The sequence below is a fragment of the Mustela lutreola genome, chromosome 10, assembly GCF_030435805.1.
Source record: "Mustela lutreola isolate mMusLut2 chromosome 10, mMusLut2.pri, whole genome shotgun sequence".
Lineage (NCBI taxonomy): Eukaryota > Metazoa > Chordata > Mammalia > Carnivora > Mustelidae > Mustela > Mustela lutreola.
In genome coordinates, this window is record NC_081299.1 from 93,310,131 (window position 1) to 93,322,892 (window position 12,762).

The following is a 12,762-nucleotide window of genomic DNA, read 5'->3' on the forward strand; positions in this document are numbered from 1 at the left end:
GAGGGCATAGGGTCGGAATAGGGAGAGAGAGAGGGTAGAAGTAAGTAGGGGCCAGGGAGCAGATTGAACCTTGCGAGGTGTCTAGTGCTTGGTCTGAGGGCAACGATGGGGCAGTGGTACATTCTGTTCTGCAGTTCGGTGGGTCATGCTGGCTGTGGCCTGGAGAGTGGCTTGGAGGCAAGAAGGGAGCAAAGCTTGGGAGACAGGTGAGGAGGCTCCTCTAGGTGAGAAATGACTGTGTTTTTACTTCAGTGGTAGCAGTGTGGATGGAGAGAGGTGGACTGATTCGAGAGATATTGTGAAGGTAGAAAACACACTTCCTGGGGCGCCTGAGTGGCTCAGTGGGTTAAAGCTTCTGCTTTCAGCTCAGGTCATGATCCCAGGGTCCTGGGATTGAGCCCCGCATCAGCTCCCTTCCTCTCTCTCTGCCTCCCTCTGCCTACTTGTGATCTCTCTCTGTCAAATAAATAAAATCTTAAAAAAGAAAAAAAAGAAAACACTTCTTGACTTGAACAGGGGCTGAATGTAGCAGTTTAACCAATAACAGAGCAAAAAGGCAATGCCAAGACTGGTTATATTATTTTTTCAAGTGTTCGGAATTTTTCTTTGTTTGTTTCTTTCTTTCTTTTTAAAAAGATTTTATTTATTTATTTGTCAGAGAGAGAGCACAAGCAGGGGGAGCAGCAGACAGAGGCAGAGAGAGAAGCAGGCTCCTTGCCGGGCAAGGAGCCTGATACGGGACTTGATCCCAGGACCTTGGGATCATGACCTGAGCCAAAGGCAGCTGCTTAACCAACTGGGGCATCTAGACATCCCCAAGTGTTTGGAATTTAGTAAATATTTTAAAGAAATAAGTAAAGCTAAATATTCAAACATTTCAAATGCACATCAAGTAAAATGTACATTTATAAAAATATAAATATTATTATCATTCTAGTATAAATTGTTAGCAGATAAAATTAAGGAAAAGAAACCCTATAAACCCTGAAGACCAGTATTGCCACCACAGTGGAGGATGGTGTGGAGCACCAATGGGTGAGCAGAGTTGAAAACTGTTTTTAAATGTTGGAACTGACGTGCTTGAGGAACACCCTCAGAGGCAGTAAAAGATAAGGATTAGGAACTCCAGGGTAAGGGCTAAGCTCAAGGTGTAAACTTGGAATCATCAGTCCATGAAGACAACTGAAACTTCAGAAATAGCTTTGTGTAAGAGATTTGAACTGAGCTTTAGGAAAGGCTAGGATTTTAGTTGAACTAGAAAATGCAAACACAGAGGAAATGATTTACAAGTGGAGGGAAAGAGCAAAGCCAAGAACGCTGTGGCATTAGGGATACACGGATACTGTTAGCAGTGTGCTGGTCAAGGTCTAACAACCTGCTCTTCAAAGGTGAGGAAGGGCACTTTGGTGGCTCAGTGGGTTAAGCCTCTGCCTTCGGCTCAGGTCATGATCTCGGTGTCACAGGGAGCCTGCTTCCTCCTCTCTCTCTCTCTGACTGCCTGTCTGCCTACTTGTGATCTCTGTCTGTCCAACAAATAAATAAAATCTTTAAAAAGAAAAAAAAAAGGTGAAGGGAAACCCTGGTTTATCGTGCTTGCTGATTTCCAGGGTATAAATGCTCCCATCAAAGTCGGTGTCCAGCTATCAGTATTCCTGAGCATGGGGCCGGGGACAGATGAGCGCAATCAGCTATGGGGAGCTCCTGCTAGGAGCAAGAGAACGTAGCACACATCTAGACACAGTCCTAAAGGGGAGGGAGGGTTCTGCCGGGAGTAGTGCTGGGAGTAGTGCTGGCTATGTTTAAGAGGTATCATGGACGGCTAGAATGGCTTCGAAGACAGAGAACAAGCAAGTGTTGACAAGGGTGCAGAGTCACTGAAACCTTCATGCTTCTGGGAATAGAAAACGGTGCGGCCATTATGCGAGGTGGTTGGGCCGTTCTCAAGAAGTCAAACATAGAGTTACCGTAGGACCGAGCAATTCCGCTCCCAAGTATATTTCTAAGAGAACTGAAAACAGACATTCACACCAGAACTTGGACATGGATGGTCATAGCAGCATTATTCACGATAGCCAAAAAGTGGAAACATCCCAAGTGTCCCAGTGAGGAATGGGTAAATAAAATGTGGTATATCCATACAATGGAACGTTATTGGGCCATAGAAAGGAATTACATACTGATATGTGCTACCACATGGAAGAACCTCGAAAACACTAGGCTGATTAAGAGAAGCCAGATGCAAAAACTGCCTATTAGGGTTGTCCAGCTGGCTCAGTTGGTAGAGTGGGAGACTCTTGATCTCGGGGTCATGACTTCAAACCCACACTGGATGTAGAGATTGCTTAGATAAAATTAAAACAAAACAAAACAAAACCCAAAACCACAGAGGGCCACCAGGTGTATAATTATATTTATATGAAATGTCAGGAACAGGTAAAACAACACACACATACAAAGTAGGCTGGTGGGTCCCAGGAGCTCGTGGAGGGGAAGATGCAGAGTGACTGCTGCTGGGTAAGAGTTTGAGGACTCTTAAGCCCCAGAGTAAGAAACAGTGTTCTAGAAGACCACGGTGTCGCAGCCGTTCAGATATGTTTGCTCCATTGCCGTTCCAGAAGCCCTGTCTGTTGACCTGGCTCTCCAGGCTGGATGTCTGTCCTCTGGATTCAAATTCTCCATCATCAACAGCAAACACATTTGAACACTACGGTGTCCTTGGAGAGTTTTGCACAGGCCAGTACCTCACTGCCCTGTTTCTTTCATGCGTGATTAAAAGCTCAGGTAAAAAAATTTTAACGGAACATTTTGATCTCATTAGAAAAACCAAGAAAAGCGCATCTTTGAAACATAATCTCATCAAGCAGTGCCTTGTAGACAGATGTGTGTACGGAGCTCTCAGCTATCAGAGAGGGATTGGAATTTATAAAGGGACATTTTGTTTCCTGGCGACAAAGCCATTTCAATCCTAGGGATGTTTATAAGCAAGACGGAAAAGCTCTCTGCACCTGACAGGCTGGCTTGAGGTACCAAGTGTCTAAATGTCAACGACCAGCCTTTCTCGTGGAGAGATTAGCTTTGGCGGCGGGGTTGGGGCGGGGGCGGTTGTTGCTAGGGAAGAAAAGGAGGGAAAAGGACAGATGTTATTTCATATGTATGAGCAGACTGGGATCAGAGGGTGAGTCGGGACAGGCGGTAAACAGCAAGGGGAACCGAGGAGGGGGGTCCACCTCCTGCTGTCATCGTTGCTGTCAGGCCACAAATGTCTTCTCCTCGCAGCCTTATTGCCAGGAAGAGGAGGGACGAGCCGGGGCACCCCCTCCATGAGCTCTTTCCAGGCAGGGTCATGGCAACTGCTGGCTTTGTTTTCTTTCTTCTGTTAGCCAGTTTACAAAGATCTTTCCTCAACATCATCTCCTAATTGTCCCGAGAATTTGCTGTTATTCAGGTTTGGGTGGGTGGGTGAGATCTACTTAATCATCTTATAAACAAAAAAACAAATAAATAAAATAAAATAACATGTGGGGGCCCCCCGGGGGGCTCAGTCAGCTGAACGACTGATTGATCTCAGCTCAGGTCTTGATCTCAGGGTTGTGGGTTTGGGCCCAGCGTGGAGCCTACTTAAAAAATAAATAATAAAGGGGGCGCCTGGGTGGCTCAGTGGGTTGGGCCTATGACTTTGGCTCAGGTCATGATCTCAGTGTCCTGGGATCGAGCCCCGCATCGGGCTCTCTGCTCAGTGGGGAGCCTGCTTCCTCCTACTCTCTCTCTCTGCCTGCCTCTCTGCCTACTTGTGATCTCTCTGTGTCAAATAAATAAATAAAATCTTAAAAAAAAAAAAAAAGATAATAAGGGACACCTGGGTGGCTCATTGGGTTAAAGCCTCTGCCTTCAGCTCAGGTCGTGATCCCGGGGTCCTGGGATTGAGCCCCGCATCGGGCTCTCTGCTCGGCAGGGAGCCTGCTTCCTCCTCTCTCTCTGCCTGCCTCTCTGTCTACTTGTGGTCTCTATCTGTCAAATAAATAAATAAAATCTTTAAAAAAGAAAAAGAAAATAGATAATAATAATTAGTTCATTTTAAAAAATCATCTGAGGGGGCACCTGGGTGGCTCAGTGAGTTAAAACCTCTGCCTTCGGCTCAGGTCATGATCCCAGGGTCCTGGGATCGAGCCCCGCATCGGGCTCTCTGCTCTGCAGGGAGCCTGCTTCCTCCCCTCTCTCTCTCTGCTTGCCTCTCTGCCTACTTGTGATTTCTCTCCCTCTGTCAAATAAATAAAATCTTTTAAAAAAAAATCATCTTAGCAGGGCGCTGTCATCCCTGTTTTGTGGGCACAGGGAGATTTAATAACTGATCCCCAAATGTGCAGTTTGGGGTGGCGGGACAAGGTGAGAGTCTGGATCTTTGGGCTCTAATCAAAAGTGCCTTGCACAGCTCCAGAACCTCTATAGAATCTACCTTTTCCCCACCATGCCGTCATTCAACAAATCCTTACTGATAGCTACTGTGTGGCAGGCACTGTCCTGGGCACTTGGGCTACATTAGCGATTGAAAATAAAGATGCCGCATCTTACAGAGTTCGCACCTGATCTGGAGTGAGGATGGGGCAGAAATAGACAAGGAACATAATGAATAAGTTATAAAGTGTGTTTGAAAGCGGTAAGTGTATGGAAAAGTCACTCAGGATTTGAGGATCAGTGGGGTGGAGGGGATAGGATTACAGTTGTAAACAGGGAGGTCACAGTGGTAGGGATAATGTCACGGGCGTTGGTGGGGGCTAAAAGTGAATGTGAAATGACCAGCCCAGAGCCCGGAGCAGAGCGTGTTCGTAGTGCTCACTAATGGTGGCTGTCATCACCACACCAAATCTGTCTCTCTATTGCCCTGTCAGAGTCTCCCAGGGGCCCTCAGGCCAAGGCTGTGCCCAAAATGGACAGGCAGCTCAAGTTCCAGGCAGGTTGGACAGCAGGGTCAGGGTCCTGCCTGGCCCAGGGCATGGCAGCACCAAGTGCCAGAGCCGGGGGTAAAGACCCAGGATCCTGTAAAGATCCAGGATCCAATGTGTCCATGGCCAGACCAGCAGGGCAGGTCCTGCAAGGGTGAACGAGCACCATCTCTGTTGTTTTTTAACAACATGGAAGCTGAAAACCCAGAGTAGAATAGAAAATGCTGAAAGAAGGGGCAGCGTAAGTCCAGGACTCCCCGATACTGGGAACCCCAGGGCTCCCGACACCATGTTGCTAGGCAACAGCACACAGATTGAGGACAGCCAACGGGGGGGGGGGGGGGGGGGGGCAGCCTGCCTGGGGTCTGTTTGCTTTGGCTGCTGCTGGGTCTGGTGCCTGTTCTTGGGAGAGGCTGTGTCACTTGCAAGGAGAGGAAACACCTGACTAAAAGCATGATTAGAGGAAGACCACAAAGACATCCTTGAGTCTGAATCTGCTTTGGTGCCTGCAATTCCACCTTGAGCCATTTGCTCCTTCAAGCCGAGTCTGGGGTGTGAAACTTTTGGTTAAAACAAAATCTTCACTGAGGAGAACAGATCTGTAAGATTTTAGGAAAAAAGCCAACAACACAGGGTTGCTTCATTCAAGCAGGGGAAATCCCCACTCCCCTCGAAAGGAGATTTCTAAACCCCTAGACTCTGTACCATAATTTGAAAATCCTTGACTTTAAAGTATTTCAGCCCCCTGTTAAAAAGTGAACAGCCTTTACTCCATGAAATAGTTATTTAAAAATTACTAATTTTATGACAGATTTCCATGGTTTTCTGCTGGGGGAGGGGTGGTGGATCACAGACTCCTCTGAGGATCTGATGAAGTCTGTAGACCCTCTGCTCAGGAAAATGCACATACCTGCAATTCTGCATCTCGTTGTATTGGGGAAGTGGTCCATGGGCTGTAGGTTAAGGATCTCTGTCCTGTGGGACATTTGTTTACCTAATTTGCTTCCAAGTGAGACAAATACTTCAGCCTTGAGGTATAGAAGAGTGAGTTTTGAAGGAGGGAGAGAGCAAGGGGGAAAAAGATCTAGACAAAAATCAGAATCTTAGGAATGAAGCCCAGGAATCTGTATTTTTAACACTATCTCCAGGCAGTTGTGAAGATCAGAGATATGAGCACCAGAGGCCTGGAGGTGGTCAGTCTAGGGTCCTGGGGCACAGGAGACACTGCTACTGAGTTAGTAGTCCTCCTGAGGGTGAGGAGGAGAGTGGGGGGAGAAGTCCTGCTGCCCTCCCCATACTGACAGGTTGAACAATAAGAAAGAGCCTGTGTTCACAATGGGAAACTGAGGTCACTGTGCCCCTGAGCCTCAGCCAGACCATTCACCCAAAACAAAAAGAACAAAGAGCAGGAGTTCATCCTACTAAGGCTGGGCCTAAGAGAAAGTCTCATTTGGGACACTGATGTTCAAATTCTGATATTTCTTTCTTTCTTTCTTTCTTTTTTAAGATTTTGTTTATTTATTTGACAGACAGAGATCACAAGTTGGCAGAGAGGCAGGCAGAGAGAGAGAGTGGGGAGCAGGCTCCCCACAGAGCAGAGAGCCCAATGTAGGGCTCCATCCCAGGACCCTGAGGTTATGACCTGAGCCGAAGACAGAGGCTTTAACCCACTGAGCCACCCAGGCACCCCAAATTCTGATATTTCTCTGGGGTTTCCCATGTTCTGTATGCTGTCCCTACCAGAAAATGTTAGTATCCCCCTTGATAGTCAGGATTGTTTAATGCGATCTGTTCCCATCGGGAGTCAGGTGCTTTCCAAGCAAAGGAGCATTTGCTACTGAGTCAACAAATAACTATCGATCCCACTCTACCAAGCTTAGTGTGTTTGCCTGGCCTATTCTGCCTCCATCCTGAGATTCTCTCCAGAGGATCTGCTTTTTCAAGGGTGGTGAGAGAAGGGGATGAGCCTGCAGGGAAGGGAAGAGCAGGAGGTGACCTCCTCCAGAACCCAGGGCCTATAGTCAAAATCCGGGTTTACTTAAGAACCTGTTTCTTGACGCAGGTCCTATCCCAGCCAAGACAAACGCAAGTCGTGTTTACCTCCTGCTTCCTTGGGTGGTTGTGGCTTTATGCAACAGTGACTTGGTGATACTCAGATTTAGGGGTGATACCCCCTGCAGGGCTCTCTCTTCTCCTGCCTATGGAGGGGAGGTATCTACCCCCCACCCACCATCGTTGCTGTGGTTCTTCACCCTGACGGTGTTTTGCTCGGGTGTAGCCCTTTATCCAAATCAAACAGTGAAGATTTGTGCAGTCCAGTGTGTATAAATTTTACCTAAAAGTAAAAAAATAGCAACAATTTTCAGAAGGTGGAGTGGGTGGAAATAAATGTGGAGTGGGTCCAGGTAGATGAACAAGAATGGCAAAAATTAAGTATTGAAACTGGGCGATGGCATCATTATAATCCGTTTTAAAAAAGTAAATAGTTGACATTTTTTACAATAAAAAGAAAAAAATAAATAAAAAGGACTTAGAGATGTCTGTTTTTGCTTAGAAATCTCCTTCCCTGATCAAGAACCTTAAAGAAACTCATACTCTTTACCCTAGTAAATTCCACTTCTGGGAATGTATCCAAATCAAATAATGGGAGATACACAGAAGGCTTCATAGTAGTGCTATTTAAAATAAAGAAAAAGCTGGATAAAACTCAATGTTAAGGGAACTGTGGTACAGCCATTAAAGACATGGGAAAGTGCTTGTGGCCAAAATTATAAAAAACAACAACAACAAAAACCAAAACAAAATAGCCACAGCACAAAACTCCAAACTGTACTATCTTCATTTTGTTTTTAGAAATACATGTGCACGTATAGAGAAAGGCTCTGGAAAGAAATGTAATCGTACGTTTAAAGTAGTGATCTCTACTTGCTTGGGCTTGTGGTCGATTTTTACTATCATTTTATTTTATTATTTAAAATAAAACTTTTTTACTATCATTTTAATTGTAGCCTGTATTTTCATCTTTTCCGCAATGAACATGGATTACTTTGATAATTATTTTAAAAACTGAGCAGAGCCATTTTGAAGGAAGTAGCGGGCAACAGTGGAAGAGAGAACTGATTACCGTGCTGGCTCCAGCCATAGAAGAATAGGGTACCGGAAGCAAAAGGAATCTAGAAAAGGCCTAAACTCAACTTTTTCAGTTTACAAATGCAAAGACCGAGGCCCAGAGTCCCTCGGACCTCTTGCTGAGCACCACCCTGAGCCCTCACTTCCCTCCAGGGACCTCTGCAACTCCAGATCCTGGGGACTCTGGACACATGGTGTCAATCCTAGCAGGTCCCGCTCGGGAACCAGCTATTTGACTTACTAGCCAGTCTGGGTCGCCTGCTGCCGGCGTCTGTGGCCAGCTGGCCTGGGGAAATGCCCTGGCAGGAAGAAGGTTGGAGGAGCAATGGGCCTCACAGCCACCCGATCACCAAGTGCCTGTCCCTCTGACAGTCCTGCGCAAACCTCTCTGTCTCGGCTTTGCTGTGACAGAGGTTCGTTACTTCTAAGTAAGGAGTGAGGTTCACGTTTTGTGGTGTCTGGCCTTGTCATGGTGTCTGGTTCTGGCTTTCAAACCACTGTGAGTTGAAAAAGAAACAGTGTGGTTGCATGGTTACTGTCAGGTTGGAGTCAGAGACGTGTTATGGCCTTTGCCAGAGTCCTTAGGCATGGTCTTAGTCCATTTGGGCGGCTCTAACAGAATACGGTAGACTGGGCAGCTTCAAAGGCAAACGTTTCTTACTCATGGTTCTGGAGGCTAGGAAGTCCAAGATCAAAGTGTAGGGAGATCCAGTGTCAGGGGAGAGCACTCTGCCTGGGAAGGTAACCTTCTTTTCACTGTATCCTCTCTTATACGAGACTCTGTTCCTCTTCATATAAGGACACTGATCCCTTCGTGGGGGCTCCAGGCTCATGTCCTAATTACCTCCCAAAGGCCTCACCTCCAAATACTATCATACCAGGGCTTCACTAGGGGACACAAATAAGCAGTCCATAACAGATATCAAAACCTTCTCTGGAGAAAGTCGGGGCAAGCAAGAACGTGCAAGGATAGTTAATTGTAGAGAGCGGTGGAAGAGCAGCAATTAGCCTACATATGTACGTGTTTATGACCTATCTCCTCCCTGCCCCATCCCTGCCAGCACACTCCCCACCACGGACGCATCTACACTCCTTGAGAGCCGAGACGGTCTCGGACATCCCTGCTTCCTCAGAACTTAGCACAGAAGGGGCCCTCAGGAACTACATGTTGAATGAGCAATGAGTGAACACCACATTCCTAGAATGTGGAAGACCTGACGTGTTCCAAGTGAACAGTATTTCCAGAGTTTAAACATTTTAATTCCAAAAGAGCAGAATGTTTGAAAAACAATATTTTTTGGCACTTACTCTTTATTTGCAGAATTGCAGCACGCTGCTTTCAGATGTCGGTAGAAAGCACATAAGCACCAGGGGACCGCCATGGCGGGAGGCGTATCCAGTGAGACGGTCATCATGGCCGCTCTGTCTGTTGTCTTCCACCCCTTCCTCCCCTCCTCCTCCTTGGTGTCTTTTTAACTTGTCCAATATATATGCTTCTCTTTTAGGGATATTTCTTAAACACAGACTACCAGATCATAGGCTTCTACTCTGTGGTGTACTTAATAGGTTAAGTCAGAGATTGGGCAGGTTCTTGTAGCATAATCGTTGTTTTTTTTTTTTTTTTTTTTTTAACTAGAAAAAAAAAATTCTTGAAATACACATAGCATAAAATCATCTTGACCACTTTGGGGGCACCTGGGTGGCTCAGTCGGTTAAGCATCTGACTCTTGGTTTCGGCTCAGGTCATGATCTCAGGGCCATAGGATTGAGCCCCATGTGAGGCTCTGTGCTCAGCATGGAGTCTGCCTCAGATTCTTTCTCCCTCTCCCTCCCACTCTCTCTCTCAAATAAATACATAAAATCTTTGAAATAAAATTACCTTGACCAGTTTTAGTGTACAGGTCAGGCATTAAGTCCATTCCCATGGGCAGCCATTGCCACCATCCACTGACAGAACTCTTTTCATCATGCAAAACCAAAATTCTACTCAGGGGCCCAACCCCCAGCAACCACTATTCTACTTTTTCCTCTCTATGAATCTGACCGGTATGGGTACCTCATCCAAGTGGAATCACGTAGTGTTTGGCTTTTGTGACTAGCCTAATTCACTTGACGTCATTTTCATTTACCAACAGATAGCTCAGTTTTTGAGCAAAGAAATTCCAGCTTTGGGATTCTTGTCTTCTTCTTTCTCATGTTCCCCAGGAGTACGCCATGTGGCTGGATGACTTAGGAGAGGGCAGATAAACTAAGGTGCCCACTCCTTATTTCCAAACCCTACCCTTCTCCTGAAGCCACTGCCTACTGTGGCCCATTTAAAATTATAACTTGGCCCAGGGGCGGAGGGGTTGGCACCTTGCTGGCTCAGTTGCTTAAACATCCAACTCTTGGTTTGGCTCAAGTCATGATCTCAGGGCTGTGGGATCAAGCCCTGGAGAAAGTGTCTGACTCCATGCTCTGCGAGGAATGTGCTGGAGATTCTCTCTCTCCTTCTGCCTCTCCACCCTCAAATAAATACACATAAATCTTAAAAAAAAAAAAAAAAAAAAAAAAAAAAACCCAACAACAACAACCTGTGATTTGGATATGTGTCATATCACTGTGCATGGAGAGCAAGGAATTGTGAGCTGGACACACATACCAAATATATTTGTATGTCTCCTTTGCCCATATGTTACGCAGACTGTACACTTCCAAGGACAGATCACTGGGTAAACCTGATTTGTTCATGGACCGCTGACTGCAGTCAAGGAGTGCTGTCAGTTAATGCCTCTGATTCAACTGCCTGTCTAAGCTTATGTCCTGAGTGGTGAGGTCTCCTAGTTCAGATTTGAAACAGCTGCAGCAGACTCACCACCTTGGATGGTGGAAATATCCCCAAGTGACACAAAGTAAATTAGCACATATTGAAAGGGGAGTTTTCTAAGGCTTGGAATCAACCATTTTCCCAGCAAACCTCCCACCCAAGTGAGCCCCAGGGGACGCCAAATGAAAGGCAGCGAAGAGAAACAGACTTGGCCCATGTGTCTCCAAAAGCCAAATGCAGTCCAAGTGAACTGAAATGATTTGCCCGAACAGATTAGGTATTTTAACACCAATTCTCAGGCCTCAGAAGCAAGTCTGACTGCTGGCAGACAGCCAACACTGCCTTATTTAATTTTTAGATTTGACTGTTAAATTTGGCCCAGTGGGAAATTGTGTTTGATTGGACGTATGAAGGTGGTGGATTTTGGTTGGGAAGGCCTGGGTTCTAGCTCGGTGACTTACCTGCTGTGTGAACTGGAACTGGCCCTTTCACCTCGTTGAGAGTTTTTTCTCATCTTTACAATGAGGGAAACATTCCTGCTCTGTTTGCCTTACGGGAAATTTGAAGATCAAATGAGACCATGTTTGAGAACTCTAAAATTACTATGCAGATGACCAGCGTAATTATGCTTACAGGCAGAACATCGAATCCTTTCTGCCCAGTTCACTCAATTCTGCATTTAATTTACACGCTGTGGATTTTAACTCTCATTCTTGCAGGAAAACCCTTTGGGGAGTATCGTTTTTAGACCTGGAATTGCTAATCTCAGCATCCTCTGAGATAAGGAAAAGACTGGAATTATGGGGAAAAATAGACCCAGAGAGACAATAGCCCAAGAGCACAAAGGATTGCCACCCTGCTGTTCTTTCTTTCCTAGATGACACTGACATCTAAGCCCAAAGCCAAAGATTCTCATCAAAAGTTACGCTCACAGTTCCCCCTTCTCTACATCTTCTCCCTGTGGATGAAAATGTTGAGTTTGTGTTGCTATCTTGAGCCCTACTGGACACAACACTCAGTAACTCTAATGGCTGGACATAAAATATGTATGTGGTAAATATGTATAATAGAGAGAAATAAAGTTGTTCTCTTGCAATCTTAAGTTTCTGAAACGACAGCTCGAGAAAACACGTTCACCGTGTTTCCACAAATCTGAGATGCCAGTGCTTCTAAAACCCACTATTTTTATGTATCGCTAAGAGAGGAGAGTTGTATCCGTTAAAATACGTGGGGGTGCCTGGGTGGCTCCGTGGGTTAAGCCTCTGCCTTTGGCTCAGGTCATGATCTCAGGTTCCTGGGATCAAGCCCCACGTCGGGCTCTCGGCTTGGCAAGGAGCCTGCTTCCCCCTCTCTCTGCTGGCCTCTATGCCTATTTGTGATCTCTCTCTGTGTCAAATAAATAAATAAAATATTAAAAAAAAAATATGACACAGTGCCTTCTCATTATGTCAGCTGTGATTTCACAGATGTTAAAATGTGAAATATGCATCTTAGAACAGATGAAATGCAGTGTGTTTACATCTTCCAAAAGGTTAAGTTTTCTCCTTTTGGTTCTGATGCATTCTTAGATTAGCAAACTTAAAAACCATATCATTTTTAGTCTCTGCTCCTTGCATTTACACGTGGTATGCAGTCATTCTTTTAGGTGGGTTGAAGGGGAACAGTAAACCTATTTTTCTTATGGATACTATAGTACCAAGTACTCTGGCACTTGAATATAGAGTTAGGTAAAGGCAGCTTATAAAATACTTGTCAGAGCCAAAAATTACATTAATCCTGTGGTCTGTCACTCATAAGATTTAAAAGAGGAAGAAATGTTTAAGGGCGTGGGATGCATCTATGGTGGTCTTTTTTCCTCCCACATAGTGCTTTTTATTATTATTATTC

At 45.5% G+C, this 12,762-nt stretch overlaps 1 protein-coding gene across 4 annotated transcripts in view; it reads left to right on the top strand.

Moving 5' to 3' along the window:
* ELAPOR1 (endosome-lysosome associated apoptosis and autophagy regulator 1) overlaps nucleotides 1-12,762 on the top strand; it is a 68,659-nt gene that overhangs the window by 20,768 nt on the left and 35,129 nt on the right. The window lies entirely within an intron of this gene.